Raw genomic sequence first — 17,206 nt, forward strand, 5'->3', positions numbered from 1 at the left:
CGGATCTCGTTTTACGCATTTCGGCTCTAATCCGGATCGTCTCGGTCACTGGTAGCAGACGAATACGTCATCGTCAACTGCTAATATTGTCATGCTTTAAGCATGATATGCGCACACGCATTCCCCTATCACACGAAACAGGAAATGATTAAATCATTTCCTGTTTCGTTATTTAAGCAGCTATGAGTCATAGCGCTTGGGTCCGAATACATTCACGGTCGCGTCACGACAACGCGGCGCGACCATAACACTTTTACGTGCACCCTATGTGAGTAAATATGTGCCGCGTTGCATTTGTACGGTTTTCTATTGCTTAATACGGGGAATTCCAATCATTAATACGGGGAGGAATTGGCCCAGGTTGACAGGTATGTAAATTGAATTTGTTTGTAAGTTGATTCACTGCTATATTTTGTATTATAATTTATGTTTAAGGCCTATATAAGTATATTGAAGGTTTATATAAGTGCATTTGTATGTTTAAGGCTTGTATAAGTAACACGCATTGGTTTGTACTAAAAAACATTTAATAAAATGGAGAGAATATGTACAGTACTGTATAGAGAGAGATAGATTTATGTATTAGAAACTGGCCGAAAGAAGCGATCTAACGACGATTGCACAGCTTTCTTCTTTTTTTCATCATAAATGATACGGTAGCACTGTATGGCATCATTCAATTGATTTGCAAACTTTGTGTAACGTTCAATATTTGGGTCCTGCTGCTCGATCTTTCTGTTTATAAATGGTACTGACGGTCGAACGATTCAAGTTGTATGCCCGTGCAACGCTCACCACTCTCACGCGCATCAAGCTTCGTTATTATTGCCACTCGTTTCAAATGAAATGGCTTGTCTCTTCCTTGCACCTCCCTCACTAGAAGCATTTCGCTTTTCACCAACCATATTGAATAATGGCTGCACGAGATATTTCATGATAAAAATGAAAAAGGTTCTTTGCGCACTGGAGATACGTCACGCACTTACGCAACTTACGCAATTTATGCAACTTACGCACTGCAACGAACTGGGCAGAGGAAGGTGGATGCTGGGTGAGCTGAGCACTCACAGCGCCAGGCGTCGATATTAGCGGCGGAAAGAAGCACTACTCGGAAAAAGGCGCGCAATACAAAATCGAACTTACGAACATTTTTCGACATAAACGCAATTTGCAGACATGTTCGTATGTACCGTTGTTCGTAAGTCGAATGTTCGTAAGTAGGGGAGCATCTGTAGTTTTACTGCCTTTATCGAGTCGAGAAATACACATAATTTACATTAGAAAATACATCTCACCGTTCCTTTTCAAAATACAGACGCTCCCCTACTTACGAACATTCAACTTACGAACAACGGTACATACGAACATGTCTGCAAATTGCGTTTAAGTCCAAAAATGTTCGCAAGTCCAATTTTGTATTTCGCGCCTTTTTCAGAGTAGTACTTCTTTCCGCCGCTAATACCGACACCTGGTGCTGTGAGAGCTCAGCTCACCCAGCATCTACCTTCTTCTTCGTTGCAATGCGGAAGTGCGTGAATGTATCTCCAGTGTGCAAAGAACCTTTTTCATTTGTATCATTAAATATCTCATGCATCCAATATTGAATATGGTTGGTAAAAAGCTAAAGGCTTCTATTGAGGGAGTTGCAAGGAAGAGGCAAGCCATTTCATTTGAAACGAGTGGCAATAATAACGAAGCTTGATGCGCGTGAGAGTGGTGAGCGTTGCACGGGCATACAACTTGAATCGTTCGACCGTCAGTACCATTTATAAACAGAAAGATCGAGCAGCAGGACCCAAATATTGAACGTTGCACAAAGTTTGCAAATCAATTGAATGATGCCATACAGTGCTACCGCATCATTTATGATGAAAAAAAGAAGAAAACTGTGCAATCGTCATTAGGTCGCTTCTTTTGGCCAGTTTCTAATACATAAATCTCTCTCTCTCTACAGCACTGTACATATTCTCTCCATTTTATTAAATGTTTTTTTTTTCAGCACAAACCAATGCGTGTTACTTATACAAGCCTTAAACATACAAATGCACTTATAAACCTTCAATATACTTATATCGGCCTTAAACATAAATTATAATACAAAATATAGTACTGAATCAACTTACAAACAAATTCAACTTATGAACAATCGCTCGGAACCAATTGCGTTCGTAAGTAGGGGAGCGTCTGTATAGTGATTTATTGAGTCAACAAATTAAATTCACGTGCTGCAGTCAACATTGTGCCCACCAGGTGGGATCTTTTGTCACGAAAGGTGAATCAGTGTAGAGCTGCACCATACATGTATTTTTTAAACTATACACTTCAAACAATGTAATTACCTTCCTGTTCACGATTTTCCTCACATAAAACGGTGTACTTTTTTTGTGGTGCAGCCAACTATTTTAAAAAAATATTTTAAATAATACAATTTCATTTTTTATTAAATTCAAATGAAAGCCAGTTTTGCGAGATTTTATTTAAATGATTTTTTGTATTATTTTTAGCATATAAAATGCAAGTATCCCTGATTCTCCACCCGATCATGACATGATTACTACACATTGTTTCATGTCTGTGTTCTGAGAGTAATAAACTAATGATACTAATTGATGTCACAAAATGGCTGCCGTGCATTTCACACCTAGGCCTTCAGTAGTGCTATGTGTGAATCAATCCAACCCTCAATAAGTATTTTATGCAGTGGCGGGCCGTCAGGGCCTTCAAGGCCTTCTCTGCTGGCCTAAGAAATATCTGAATCATATTATATTTTGTCCATCAATACTTATTATTCGAAACGGTCTCTTAGCTTCCTTTCATTGATTTTCCCCCTGGTTGCACTGCTTCCAGATGTGTGTTTTCATATTGAAGCATTTAACCAATCACATTTCAGCCATTATTTGTTGCCAGATCAGATCTGCCTCAAAGCCTTCACAATCAGTTCTGCGGGCTCTGCTGCATTAAACTAGACTGTTGCTTTTAACCAATCAGATTTTGAGTTGGCAACCCCACAATGCTTTTTCGCAGCCATTGGCATTTTGCTGGCTGGGATACATCATTGCTTTCACCAACTATGATTGGCTAGTAGGCGGGCCAAAGCCATAGTGGGGCAGCCAGAGATCACAAACTCCACCCACAATGGCTGACAGAAGCAAAAACAAATTGATTCTGTTGCAGATTCGCTCACAAAGCTATTTTCCAGACGGACTTTTCCAGAAAAAATGGATATCATTAAGAAAGGGCGGTCAACTCCGAAGCTAGCAAGCCTGTTACAGCCGGGAAAATGGTGTGTGCGCCAGTTTCGGTGCGCTAAACTGCACAAGCAAATATATTGTTGTGTTGATTTAAAGCCATTTTCAAAACGGACTATGCCGGAAATATGACAGGACAGGCTCGACTTTCATCATTAGCTTCGATGGCGATAGGAAAGAAGGAAGAAAGAAAGGAGGATGCATATTGTGTACAGTTAAAAATAATTTTTGGTGAGGATAATATGGCTATATTCCTAAATAATATTTCAATTGTGGGCCCGGTTCTGATATCTGAAAAGCTCCAGTGTTTGTATTTAAGCTCCAGTGTTTGTATTTAATCACTAAATACTGCTAGGATGTGGATTTTACCCCAGTTTATTTTTGCCATTTCGCCATTGACGTCAATCGCTGTCTTTTCCCGAGGAAATCACCCACCTGGCCTGGTTGTAATGTCTCGAAAGCTCCAGTATTTGTATTCAGTCAATAAATGCTGCTAGGAAGTGGATTTTACCTAATTTTAGTGCATTTTTTGTCATTTCGCGTATGGACGTGTCAACGTTCATCACTGTCTTTTTACCGGGGAAATTATACTCCGGGCCTGGTTCTGATGTCTAAAAAGCTCCAGTTTTTGTATTTAATCATGAAATGCTGCTAGGAAGTGGATTTTAGCCCATTTTTGTGCATTGATTTATTGATTATTTTTTATGTGTCGCAGCTCTAGCTGCAGTAGAGGCTTTATAGCCATAAAATAGTTTTTGAGGGTTGGATTGATACGTTGAAGGCGGTACGAGAAAATGCACCGACCGCCACTGATTTTATGGCTATAAAACCTTTAATGCAGCTACACCAGCGACACATATAAAAAGAATCAATAATAACCTAAAAAATTGAAATATTATTTAGGAAAATAGACATATTTTACTCACCAAAATTCTTTTTATTTACACAGAAAATCCATCCTCCGTTCTTTCCTCAAGAAGATTTCAATTACTCTGTCGTACAGATTACACGTGCGTTTCAGGTCCATCAAGAAGTTCTTTTCTATCGCCATCAAAGCTAATGCTGACAGTCGAGTCTGTCCTGTTGTATTTCTGGCATAAGTTTCGATTCTATTTTGGGCTGAAAATGTCCGTTCGACAGAAGCAGTGGACATGGGGATGGTCACTGTCAAACCCACTAAAGTGTACAGCCGCCCCATGCTCTCACTCAGATTTTTCTGCTGAAGGAAGTCAATGAGATCAGTGGGAGATTTTCCTATAAAATCATCCATGGCATACATTACAATCAGTTGTGTTCTTAGCCGAGGCAGATCGAAAAGTGCTCCGTGGCTCTGCGTTAAGCTGGAGAAGGCTGCATGTGGGAAAATGTTCTGGTATTCGCGAAACTTCTGCGGGTCGAGGAGGGAGAGAAACATCAGTCTTTCGTGGTCTCGAAATCTGGACCGCGTCTGGTAAATAATATCGTCCAGAATCCTGTCGTGGAGTTGGTGGTAGTGCGCGCGAGAATCTTGCGTTTGACCTCTTCGTGCGCTTCGAGCACCCGAACTCATTCAGTGGCCTCGTAGATTTCCTCATATCGGCTCCTCTCGCGTTCAACTGTGTCACAAAACTCCTTTACTCTTGCAAGACAAAACTGTACATCCAGTTTGTGGTTCTGTAGTACTGAAAAAAGCACGTCTGAATGCTCAAAAATGCCATTGAATCTGTGAAGCAAAAAACAAAATTCAAAATCATCCAGATGTGCTTTAAACCCATCACCACACCGCACAGACTCATTCACCATTACAGAGACAAACAGTACTTTTATTTCCCTTCTGATCTCTTCCTCCATCACTTCAGCAATAGCAGTGATCAGGTTGTTTTGTATTTTGGCCGACGTGGCACTAAACACTTTATTAGTGGACAGGTGGTAATGTAAATCCGTGTTTCTCTCAGCAATGAGAGAAAGAAGTTCCACATAATTTCCTTTGTTTGGGGATGCAGCGCTTTCATCGTGTCCCCGAACTGAAAGTTTACACAGTCTATCAAACTTTTCAAGATTTCCCTATTTTTCTTTACCTTTTTGTTGTGGCGCTTCGTTTCCCTGCGCACTTGCTCGCTGAACTGTAACTCCACTCGGGTTTCCCCAAAAGTTTTGGAGAGCACCTTTGCTTGTAAGTGTCCGGCAGTGTCTTGGTGTCTCGTTGCTGCTTTAGTTAAACAAGTCAAATTTGCAAATCCAGAGTTGCTCCAAACACCATGTCGATCGGTGGCAAATAACAAGCATGCCCAGCAATACAATTTGCAGTGTTCCTCAGAGCCCGTGAGCCAGGAGTAGCGCTCGTAGTTAGCGAACTGAAAGTGGCGGACAAACCCTTTTCCCGTTTGTAACAGGCTTGCTAGCTTCGGAGTTGACCGCCCTTTATTAAAGATGTTCATTTTTTTCTGGAAAAGTCCGTCTGGAAAATGGTTCTGTCAGCAAATCTGCAACCAAATCCATTTGTTTTCCTCCATCGGCCATTGTGGGTGGAGTTTGCGATCTCTGGCTGGCTCACTTTGGCCCGCCTACTCTATCACTAGCCAATCATAGTTGGTGAAAGCGATGACGTATCCCTACACCTGCGAGAAGGCCTAGGTGTCACCAAATCGAATTCTAATCGGTCAAAGCGCCAGTCACTTGCGACGCTTGTTTAATGCAGCAGAGCCTGCAGAACTGATTGTGAAGGCCTTGGGGCAGATTTCTGACCCTGGCAACAAATAATGCCTGAAATGTGATTGGTTAAATGCTTCAATATGAAAACACACATGGAAGCAGTGCAACCAGGGGGAAAGCAATGAGAGGAAGCTAAGAGACTTTTGGAATTATTTAATAAGTATTCATGGACAATATATAATTATCATCAGTCTGTGATTCAGATTAGGCCAACAGTGAAGGCCTTGAAGGCCCTGACAGCACACCACTGGGGTTTAGGAATCCTAAATGAGCAATAATTTGCTTATTTTATAACAGAAGATCAGGGGAGAGCGCGAACGCAGACCCCCACTAACAAAAATTATGCAGTCAAGATTCCCACATTTGGGGAATTCGCAGGGGTCAGCACAACCAGGAGTGCAATGGCTGAGCCTCACCCTGGGTGAACCACCTCCATGATCATGGCATCTTCCCTGCCAGGTAAGTATGAGTTGCACACAAATGCAGCACCCTCTTGTTTTGCGTGCTCGCCATTTTCAGTCACGAACTCGTTTGCTACACCGTAATCACATAGTCATAAACACACAACCCATATAAGGCAATTCTACTGAGAACTACTACATGTAATAGTTGAGTCATTACATCAACTGTCCGGTCTTTAATTTAGCTTTAAAGTATGATTAAAAAAAACCATCATGCACTGCTGCTCTCATACAGAGTCAATGCGCATGCGCCCCTTTTTTGTAGTAACCTAGTACTTGACAATGGAGCCCCACCTCCCTCCCTACAAACTTCCTGTTGTTTCTTTGGTTGGGAATGCACAGTGCTACTAACATTTAGTGTTGTGCAGAAAATGAATGCAGTCATTAAACATTTGCATGAAACTGCTTATAATTTAATAATTTTGTTCTTAGTTTGTCAAGACAATGACTTTAAAAAGGGTCTGAAGGCACAAATCAAAATACAACTACAGTGGTACCTCGAGATACGAGCTTAATTCGTTCCGGGACTGAGCTTGTATGTCGATATTCTCGTAACTCGAACGAACATTTCCCATTGAAATGAACTAAAAACAAATTAATTCGCAATACAATTTGCAGTGTTGCTCGGAGCCCGTGAGCCAGGAGTAGCGCTCGTAGTTAGCGAACTGAAAGTGGCGGACAAACCCTTTTCCCAGTTGTAACAGGATTGCTAGCTTCGGAGTTGACCGCCCTTTCTTAATGATTTCCATTTTTTTCTGGAAAAGTCCGTCTGGAAAATGGTTTTGTCAGCAAATCTGCAACCAAACCATTTGTTTTCCTCCATCGGCCATTGTGGGTGGCGTTTGCGATCTCTGGTTGGCTCACTTTGGCTTTGGCCCGCCTACTCTATCACTAGCCAATCATAGTTGGTGAAAGCGATGACGTATCCCTACGCCTGCGAGAAGGCAATGACGTAGCCCTACGCCTGCGAAAAGGCCTTGGTGTATCCAAATCGAATTCTGATTGGTTAAAGCAACAGTCGCTTGCGAAGCTTGTTTAATGCAGCAGAGCCTGCAGAACCTATATTCCGGGCAATCATGTAATATATACCCCAATTTTCCACAACCCCAGCATGCAGCACCCCCTGAAAACCCGATTTCTGTTCAACTTACTCATCTCCCTTCTTTCATTCTCTTGGCTAACATCCCTACGCTCTCGCCACCTATCTCGGTAAATATTTTCCCCGTCAGCCGAGGAGGCCCCGCTATTCTTTTTTACAAAACAGCACGTTCCAGTCGCCTCGCTCTTATCAACATGCTCATTCCCACTCCACTCAACTTTCTTTGCATTTCCATCGCACACTCATTTTGCCATCCAAAAACAATAATTAGTATCTGTGGAACAAGCCATCTCGCTTTTATCTCCATTTACATATTATATAAAGATTACCTCTATGCTTAGTGCGTATTTGATCACGCAGGTCTATCATTTTATGCATATTAAGCTGGCCAGCAAACCCATATTGGTTTATCCATAAATTTAGGTGTTTAACCTTTGTAGCGCTTTGATTTTCAACCAATTTCCAATCCTTTCACGGCAGACGCTGTTTTGGATGGTCATCTTTAGCCGCCTTATTATCCGAGCTCCCCACTTTGAAGTGAGTTCGTGTGCAATCAGGTATTAGCTTTTTTCGCCTTTTCTGCCCTTTGTCTGTTTTTCCTTATGTTATCTTGTTATTTTTTATTTTTCAGAACTACACATGCAACCCACATGTATACCCTAGCCTGATATACCGTCGGCGTTATATTCGTGCATACCGGCCCACAGCACAGGACACTCTCTTCACCTGTTAGCGACTTGTATTCACGGGGTTTTAATGTCGCCGTCCCCAGGACGCGAGTCTCATTTCTCAAAATGGACCTTCACATGCAATGCCCCTTTGGCGCATTTGGAGCCTCCATCGCAACATGCAGACATTCATGTGGACTCACCAGAGATGTCCTCAGATATCTCCCTTAGTAGGATTAGTCTTCAACCGTCATAAATCCAGGCGCTCAGCCGAAAATCCAGCCCGCAAAGGGTTTTAGACGCCATGGCCACAGTCTTTCCCAGATGTCGACCAAGCGCGCTCGGATTCCTTTCGGTATGTTGACTCCCAGGCTCGTAGGACCAAAATGTTATGTTCATCCATAGATACGCTTTAAGATAAGGAAGACATCGGACGCATATCCAGCTTTTCTTGCAAGAGAGAATCGATCCTGACTCATCCTCGTCCTAGATCATTCTAAGGAATCGAATCCTCTCCTGCCCATTTAATTGCATAAGCGTCAAAACAATTAAGGTCATCTATTCAAAACACTTAAGGCCAGGAATCAAAACAATTGCATAAGAATTAAAACAAGCAAGCATCCATTCAAAACACAGGAATCAAAACAATTGCGAGTCTTTGCGAAGGGCAAACGATGTCGCCACCTGGCCCGGAATCCAAGTCAAAACAATTAAGAGTCCTTCCCGGATCTTCATTGTGAACTTGCGACTGGGTGAGAAGTCAGGTTTCAAAACTATTTTGATAAGTCCAACTTGATAGAGACCTTGCCCTTTGTTTATCAGGGTTGCAAGCAGATGTACTGAAAATGACTTTTTTACTGTTACTAAGCTTCATTGCAAGCACATATATATAATGATTATATTCCAAGCACATTTATAATAGTACCCAAAATAACTCCAACATTTAATTCTAATTTTGTATTAAATTTTGATACCTTTCTTCTCCTGGGTTGGCTCTATTTGCCCAGCCTCCACCCTGACTTTCACTATCGATGGGCTGTTTGCTTTTGTATTCCCTTCAAAATATTCCAAAAATGATGCACACAAATGTCCTCACAATAGGATAACACACGACCACTTGCCAATGAGAAGTAATATATACTCCTCGTATTAGCGATCGCTCTGCCATTCGTGCTGAGTGACGGGAAAAAACACTGAAAAAAATGCAACGCTCCACCCAGTGCTCGTAGAAATCTGTTATACACGAAAAAGATGCGGCAAAAAAGACAGTGCGCTAAAATCATAAACAGCCTCTCATGTCTTGGCCACCTGGCTTTCTCGTATCTCGAGATAATTATTTGCTCAAAATTTTACTCGTATAGTGTAATTAATACAAGTTAAAACATTCAGGAACGACACTGGTTTTAAAGTTAAAATATCAGTTGATTAATCAATTGACACAAAAAACGTAACGTTATCATTGTTTCACTAAGACATCAAATGTGCTTTAAATAAGCAGTGAAGTATGAATCTGATGGAAGATGCTGCTTTTTAGAATAGTATAGTAATTTTATTTTGACAGTTGAGGGAAGCTCCGTTTGTGCAGAGCATCAAAAAATTGGATAAAACTCTTATTATTCCTCCCCACGGAAATCTTTAGTAAAAGGCGAAAGATTTGTACGATCTGAAGAGAAATAAGAGTGTACTGACAAAAGTAAAACAGAACGAGCGAAGTCTATATCCGCAATAGTACTTCAACACACAGGCTAATGCACTACTAACTAGTAGGCAACTCCTGGCCTTTGAGCAGCCAATCACGTTGTGATACTACAGTTTTAAGTTTTCTCTCTATCCTTTTGGCCTTATTGTAGAGCTCAATATGTGACCATTTTGGAAACATTACAGAAACCAAAGGAGGGCTGATGATCAAAACATTGACTGCGAGAAGGCCTTGGTGTCACCAAATCGAATTCTGATTGGTTAAAGCAACAGTCGCTTGCAACGCTTGTTTAATGCAGCAGACTTTGACCAGTCCAGGTCCAACTTCTCCATGGTTTGGCACACTTTGTCAAAAATATCCTCTCCCGTTGTAGTCCCTTTGAGACTTTGGAGGGCTGCCAGATCCTCGCATATCTCAAAGTTTGCGCTAACTCCACGAATAAAAATGAGCAGTTGCGCTGTGTCTTGCACGTCCGTGCTTTCATCCAGTGCTAATGAAAAAAAGTCAAATTATTTCGTCTTCTGCTGCAGCTGGGCATATACATTACTCCCGATTTCTTCAACGCGTCTGGTGATTGTACTCGCCGACAGACTTACGGCATTAAATGCATCTTTCTTCTCGGGACACACCTCCTCCGCGACAGCATCCATACATTTCTTAACAAACTCTCCGTCAGTGAAAGGCTTACCGCTGCTTGCTATCAGTTTAGCAACTCGAAAGCTGGCCCGAACGGATGCCTGGTTCAGCTGAGCTTGGCGTACAAATGTATTCTGCTGAGATAGAAGTTCACTTTTTCGCTTTGAGTTTGTCTGCTCGTAGTGTGTGGGCCAAATGTGCTGACGGGCTGTATCCGGCCCGCAGGCCGTAGTTTGGTGACCCCTGCTCTAGATTCACGAGTGAGTCCCGAGCACGTCAAAAGCGCCTCACGGTGTACTTCCAGTTCATAACAAACGCTTCCGGTTTATAGTACTATACTTTTTAATCGAGCGATTTCTTACTCATCGGGTGCAGTATTTTTCGAAGCTTTATTTTTAACAATCTCCAAAAATCCTTTACCGAGGGACCTCTTTCACCCTCTAGGCCAAACCCGCATCACCAGTTTGCCTTACGAACGCAACTTAGGCCAAAGTGTACGTCCGCCACATATCTTGTGTATTCCCTTCTTTTTTGACATACATACATACTCCCCAACAATATGCAAGTATCCCCTATTTATGGTGCGTTTTTCTTCGACTTTTTTCACGATTGGAAAAACGGGATTTTCACCAGCCTTGTTCTACACATTAATTTTGAACAGCCCCTTACCGTCCGTCTCTTGTGCCTCCTCTTTTCCGATGGGGGTGCGTTCTTCAAACGGGCTGCGATCAACCGAAATGCCCTCTCTTTCAAAGTAAGAGTAGCTGAGGTCAGTAATTCTCGGCTTTCAGTCCACCGCGGTCCGAAAATTCAGAAATGGATCTCCCGGGGTTTCAGACACCAGAAAATGTCGGATCTAATCCATATACATTCAATAACTTTGAATCAGAGGAAGCACACAGAGTCAGCCATGATGAGTTTAAACTAGCTTCAGCTGAAGGAGGGAGTCAGAGTAGCCAGCGACAGTAGATGTACTAACCTCCAGCCTGACCAGTTTGAATCCCCGCCTGCCCCAACAGGTCCACCAGTTTTATTGACAAAGGTCATGTGACATAGATACAAACTTTAGACGGGAAAATGTGAACAAAGAAATGGGCGTGTCATGGTAGATGACACGCCTCTAACTAATAGGTGTCATGATGGAAATTTCCACTAGGCTATGCAAATTTCTATTCTAGTGACTACACTAAATAAACCCATTGACTAATAAAAAGCATAAGAATACATTCCATACTCCACAAAAACATTCAGGAACGAAAATGGTTTTAAAGTTAACATGTTAGTTGATTAATCAATTGACACAAAACACTTAACGTTATCATTGTTTCCCTAAGAAACATCAGATGCTTACTGACATAAATGCACTTTAAATAAGCAGTGAAGCATGAATCTGATGGAAGATGCTGCTTTTTAGAATAGTATAGTAATTTTATTTTGACAGATGAGGGAAGCTCCGTTTGAGCAGAGCATAAAAAAATTGGATAAAACTCTTATTATTCCTCCCCACGGAAATCTTTAGTAAAAGGCGAAAGATTTGTGCGATTTGAAGAGAAATAAGAGTGTGCTGACACAAGCAAAACAGAACGAGCTAGGTCTATATCCGCAATAGTACTTCAACACACAGGCTAACGCACTACTAACTAGTGGGCGACTCCAGTCCTTTGAGCAGCCAATCACATTGCAGCTACTGAATTAAGCAGTCAGGGCATTGCAGCAGCGTTGTGATATGAAGCAGGGCATATACATACATCATGTGGGTGTAAATAGGTTGGATTTACTGGAGGTCTAGTGAAATTTATAATAAATCCAAATGACTGAATAGTATTTTCAACTATCAGAGATTAACTCAATACAGTAATTAAGTATGGGTAACATAATTTTACCTCTACCTCAACTTTGTGGAGAAGTCTATAGGTTTAGAAGGAAGGAAATGCATGTATATTGACATTGTTAGGGGGTGCACCATTCCTGGAAGTACTGCAATACCAGGTCGATGCCTGGAGTGTACAGAGCAAGCCCCTCTTCCGTCTCCCAGTTCCAAAAATCAATTTAATATAAGGTCCCCAGATAGGGGACGTATCAGATATTGAACTGATAAGAACAGATACTACACTTGATCTTAGCCAAAAAGGCCGAGAAGTGATAACAAATACTGTCAGGAAGGACGACTTCTTTCCAGCCATTACGACCTATAGTAATGGTCACCAATGTTCCCTCAAATTTTTCGTTGGTCTGAGCAGAAAGTCAACCACCCTGAGCGCACTGAGTACCAGTGTGAGCGACATCATCGGTACTCGGATTATTCGCCTAAAGACGTTTCGCCGACGGACGTTTGACAGACGGGCAGGTCGCCGAATGGACGTTCCGCCGAACGTTCATTCCGCCGAACAGAGGTTTCGCCGAAACGGGATTCGCGCGCTCGCCCCGCCCCCGGATCGTGTGTGTACAAGTTTTTCAACCTCGGCCCGCGGGCCATATACGGCCCGTTAGGATTTTTAATCCGGCCCGCCGCCGGTGTTGTCCAAATTATAGTAAAAATCAATGTTAGTCTACCATCAATGGCAGCCCGGGAATAAGCACTCTTGGGCGGGCAGATGTAGCAGAACCGAGCCGTAAAATGACAGCAATCGGGTCAAATCCATCCTAAAACAGCATTTAATTATTAAATACAAATACTGGAGCTCTTTGGACATTAGAACCGAGCCCAGGGAAGTGAATTCCTTGGTAAAATGTTGTGATGATATCGCGATGGAGGCAAAAAAATGTCTATATACGTCCATTCGCCAAAAGGCTCAAAATGCTCTCAAATTCGGTCAAATCCAGCCGAAAACAGCGTTTAATGATTAAATACAAATACTGGAGCTCTTTGGACATTAGAACCGAGCCCAGGGAAGTGAATTCCTCGGTAAAATGTCGTGATGATATCGCGATGGAGGCAAAAAAATGTCCATATACGTCCATTCGCCAAACGGCTCAAAATGCTCTCAAATTCGGTCAAATCCAGCTGAAAACAGAGTTTAATGATTAAATACAAATACTAGTATTTGTATTTAATCATTAAACGCAGTTTGAACGAACGTTCATTCGGAGACCTGTCAGTCTGTCAAACGTCCGTCGGCGAAACGTCTTTAGGCGAATCATCCGGTCACGACACCATCATTGCTCGCTATGGGCACACCAGTATCACACCTGCCACAAGCAGGTGCATGTCAATGTTCCCTCTAATTTTTCATGTAAAACATGCTGTAAAACACGAAAAACATAAGTGGACAGAGCTACTGCCACTGGCTGCCGCTTAAACGACTCCATCATGAAGAAAGGGGTAAAAAAAAAAAAAAAAAAAAATCCGTTTTTTTTTTTTACTGCGCGCCATAGGATTTCTGCTGCGCAGAGAAGACGAGAGTAGTGCGCAATTGCGCACGTGCGCAGCTTAGAGGGAACAGTGATGGTCACACAGATCACATGACAACAAAAGCACACTTTATACAACACACTGAAAACTACACACTCTGTTTGATAACAGGTGAAAGAACATGTTGCTTTTTTGTATTTAAATTGAACAAATGCTTTGAAAATGTGGAGTCCTTGAGGTCATGTGACTCACAATGGTCCATAGGAAAGTAGCAATAACCTTAACCTATTTACCGGCACCCCAAGGTTCTCTGATTGCCAAACACAATTTTTGCAGTGAAAAGCCATTTATTTGAGCAACATTTGGCAAAAAATGACAACAAATCAACAACTCCTGCTTAACGTATTACTTCCTGTTTCCTGGTGTTGTGATGAACAATGACAACTTTCCACTAGTATGTCACAAAATTGATCAACTCACAATTCAACTAGTATCGTTGAATTTCAAGATATTTAATTCAAATAATATAAATTATAACTGGCCTTAATTGAACAATCACCTCAGAGGCAAAATAACCAAATACACAATAATTGAAAGCCAAAGTTTTTGGGGGGAATGAAAATATTAAAACGATTTGAAGAAGAAAATACTACAGTTTTAAGTTTTCTCTCTATCCTTTTGGCCTTATTGTAGAGCTCAATATGTGACCATTTTGGAAACATCACAGGCTGATGATCAAAACATTGACTGCGAGAAGGCAATGACGTATCCCTACGCCTGCGAGAAGGCCTTGGTGTCACCAAATCGAATTCTGATTGGTTAAAGCAACAGTCCCTTGCAACGCTTGTTTAATGCAGCAGACCCTGCAGAACTGATTGTGAAGGCCTTGGGGCAGATTTCTGACCCTGGCAACAAATAACGGCTGAAATGTGATTGGTTAAATGCTTCAATATGAAAACACACATCTGGAAGCAGTGCAACCAGGGCGAAAGCATTGAAAGGAAGCTAACAGACAATTTGGAATTTCTTAATAAGTATTCATGGACAATATATAATTAATATCAGTCTGTGATTAAGATTGGGCCAACAGTGAAGGCTTTGAGAGCTCACAACTGAAGTGTAGGAAACCAATATGAGCGATGACCTTCTTGTTTTTAACAGATGACCAGGGGAGAGTGCGAACGCAGTCCCCCGCTACCAGAAATTATGCAGTCGAGATTCCCACATTTGGGGAATTCGCAGGGGTCAGCACAACCAGGAGTCCAATGGCTGGGCCTCACCCTGAGTGAACCACCTTCATGATCATGGTGTCTCCCCTGCCAGGTAAGTATGAATTGTACACAAATGCAGCACCCTCTTGTTTCGCATGCTCGCCATTTTTAGTCACGTCCTCGTTTGCTACACCGTAATCACATAGTCATAAACACACACCCTGTATAAGGCAATTATACCGAGAACTAGTACATGTAATAGTTGAGTCATTACATCAACTGACCGGTCTTTAATTTAGCTTTAAAGTATGATTTTAAAAAATCCCATCATGCACTGCTGCTCTCATACAGAGTCAATGCGCATGCGCCCCTTTTTCGGAGTAACCTACTTGACAATTGTTGGAATTATTGTAAATAAGTTATCCTGATTCTGGTATGACTGTGGAAATGCTTGCTAATAGAATTAGGGGTGTCTTGAGCCCTGGGGGAAGTTTCACCTTATTCAACAAAGGGGAACTGCCCCAGGGGTCTGGATCCTGTTTGAACCATTGTGTGAAGATTGCGGGAGATCGGGAAAGAGACTGTAAAAGTGTTACCTTGAAAAAGCATATGGTCATACATCAAAGAACCTTTTGTAACTGAGAGAAAACTCCCCCTTTCCTTTGATCAGCTTGAAACTTCCTGTAACTTGACACAATAAGAGACAAGGCGAGAGGAGACATCTTCAGAGTGTGTCGGAGGATTGCGACCGAGCAGTCCCCGACCCTCTCACTGCAAATAAAGTTGACTCAATTCTCTGTGATTTCCTTCTTTCAGATTGGTGATACAAATGTCTGGTGTTTAAACCTAACATTTACATGGTCCTTCGAGCCGGATCCCAAGATACCTGACGATCCCAGTGGGTGAGCAAGATCCAGAAAAGTCTGTGTACACAGCATAAAGATCCTTTTCCAGGACTGTTTCTTCCTTACGGGCTGGGGTCCAAAGGTTGAAGGGATACCAAGGACGCAGAGAATCGTGAGTAAATTTTATTTAAAAAAGGAATGAATGAGAATGAAGTAAAATAGAAAACGAAATAAAAAGTAAAAAAGAAATAAAACCCCTGACAATCCTAGGCACTATCAGGTAAAATTCAAACAACAAAATTCCGTAGGCGGGTAGACCCCCTTAGTTGAAATAGACTTTCGCTAAGAAACATAAGATGCTTACTGACATAAATGTGCTTTAAATAAGCAGTGAAGTAGGAATCTGATGGAAGATGCTGCTTTTTAGAATAGTATAGTAATTTTATTTTGACAGATGAGGGAAGCTCCGTTTGAGCAGAGCATCAAAAAATTGGATAAAACTCTTATTATTCCTCCCCACGGAAATCTTTAGTAAAAGGCGAAAGATTTGTGCGATTTGAAGAGAAATAAGAGTGTGCTGACGCAAGCAAAACAGAACGAGCTAGGTCTATATCCGCAATAGTACTTCAACACACAGGCTAACGCACTATTAACTAGTGGGCGACCCCAGTCCTTTGAGCAGCCAATCACGTTGCAGCAGCTGTATTATGCTGCCAATCACGTTGCAGCTACTGAATTAAGCAGTCAGGGCATTGCAGCAGCGTTGTGATATGAAGCAGGACATATACATACATCATGTGGGTGTAAATAGGTTGGATTTATTGGAGGTCTAGTGAAATTTATAATAAATCCAAATGACCGAGTAGCATTTTCAACTATCAGAGATTAACTCAATACAGTAATTAAGCATGGGTAACATAATTTTACCTCTAACTCAAGTTTGTGGAGAAGTCTATAGGCTTTAGAGGGAAGGAAATGCATGTATATTGACATTGTTAGGGGGTGCACCACTCCTGGAAGTACTGCAATACCAGGTCGATGCGTGGAGTGGACAGAGCAAGCCCCTATTCCATCTCCCAGTTCCAAAAATCAATTTAATATAAGGTCCCCAGATAGGGGACGTATCAGATATTAAACTGATAAGAACAGATACTACACTTGATCTTAGCCAAAAGGCCGAGAAGCGATAACCAATACTGCCAGGAAGGACGACTTCTTTCCAGCCATTACGACCTATAATAATGGTCACACAGATCACATGACAACAAAAGCACACTTTATACAACACACTGAAAA

At 41.8% G+C, this 17,206-nt stretch overlaps 7 non-coding genes across 7 annotated transcripts; all 7 read right to left on the reverse strand.

Moving 5' to 3' along the window:
• Positions 1–6,241: 6,241 nt before the first annotated feature.
• Positions 6,242–6,406, reverse strand: LOC144065234 (U1 spliceosomal RNA). Its single transcript, XR_013297125.1, has one exon. It is a non-coding gene; the product is annotated as a U1 spliceosomal RNA (small nuclear RNA).
• A 3,330-nt stretch (positions 6,407–9,736) lies between these two features.
• Positions 9,737–9,850, reverse strand: LOC144065127 (U5 spliceosomal RNA). The gene has a single exon (XR_013297025.1). It is a non-coding gene; the product is annotated as a U5 spliceosomal RNA (small nuclear RNA).
• A 2,101-nt stretch (positions 9,851–11,951) lies between these two features.
• LOC144065131 (U5 spliceosomal RNA) lies at positions 11,952–12,065 on the reverse strand. Its single transcript, XR_013297029.1, has one exon. It is a non-coding gene; the product is annotated as a U5 spliceosomal RNA (small nuclear RNA).
• A 389-nt stretch (positions 12,066–12,454) lies between these two features.
• Positions 12,455–12,646, reverse strand: LOC144065094 (U2 spliceosomal RNA). Its single transcript, XR_013296995.1, has one exon. It is a non-coding gene; the product is annotated as a U2 spliceosomal RNA (small nuclear RNA).
• Positions 12,647–15,020: 2,374 nt separating this feature from the next.
• Positions 15,021–15,185, reverse strand: LOC144065230 (U1 spliceosomal RNA). The gene has a single exon (XR_013297121.1). It is a non-coding gene; the product is annotated as a U1 spliceosomal RNA (small nuclear RNA).
• A 1,187-nt stretch (positions 15,186–16,372) lies between these two features.
• Positions 16,373–16,486, reverse strand: LOC144065096 (U5 spliceosomal RNA). The gene has a single exon (XR_013296996.1). It is a non-coding gene; the product is annotated as a U5 spliceosomal RNA (small nuclear RNA).
• Positions 16,487–16,907: 421 nt separating this feature from the next.
• On the reverse strand, positions 16,908–17,098 carry LOC144065060 (U2 spliceosomal RNA). The gene has a single exon (XR_013296962.1). It is a non-coding gene; the product is annotated as a U2 spliceosomal RNA (small nuclear RNA).
• Between the last annotated feature and the right edge of the window lie 108 nt (positions 17,099–17,206).

The sequence above is a fragment of the Stigmatopora argus genome, chromosome 19, assembly GCF_051989625.1.
Source record: "Stigmatopora argus isolate UIUO_Sarg chromosome 19, RoL_Sarg_1.0, whole genome shotgun sequence".
NCBI classification, from domain to species: domain Eukaryota; kingdom Metazoa; phylum Chordata; class Actinopteri; order Syngnathiformes; family Syngnathidae; genus Stigmatopora; species Stigmatopora argus.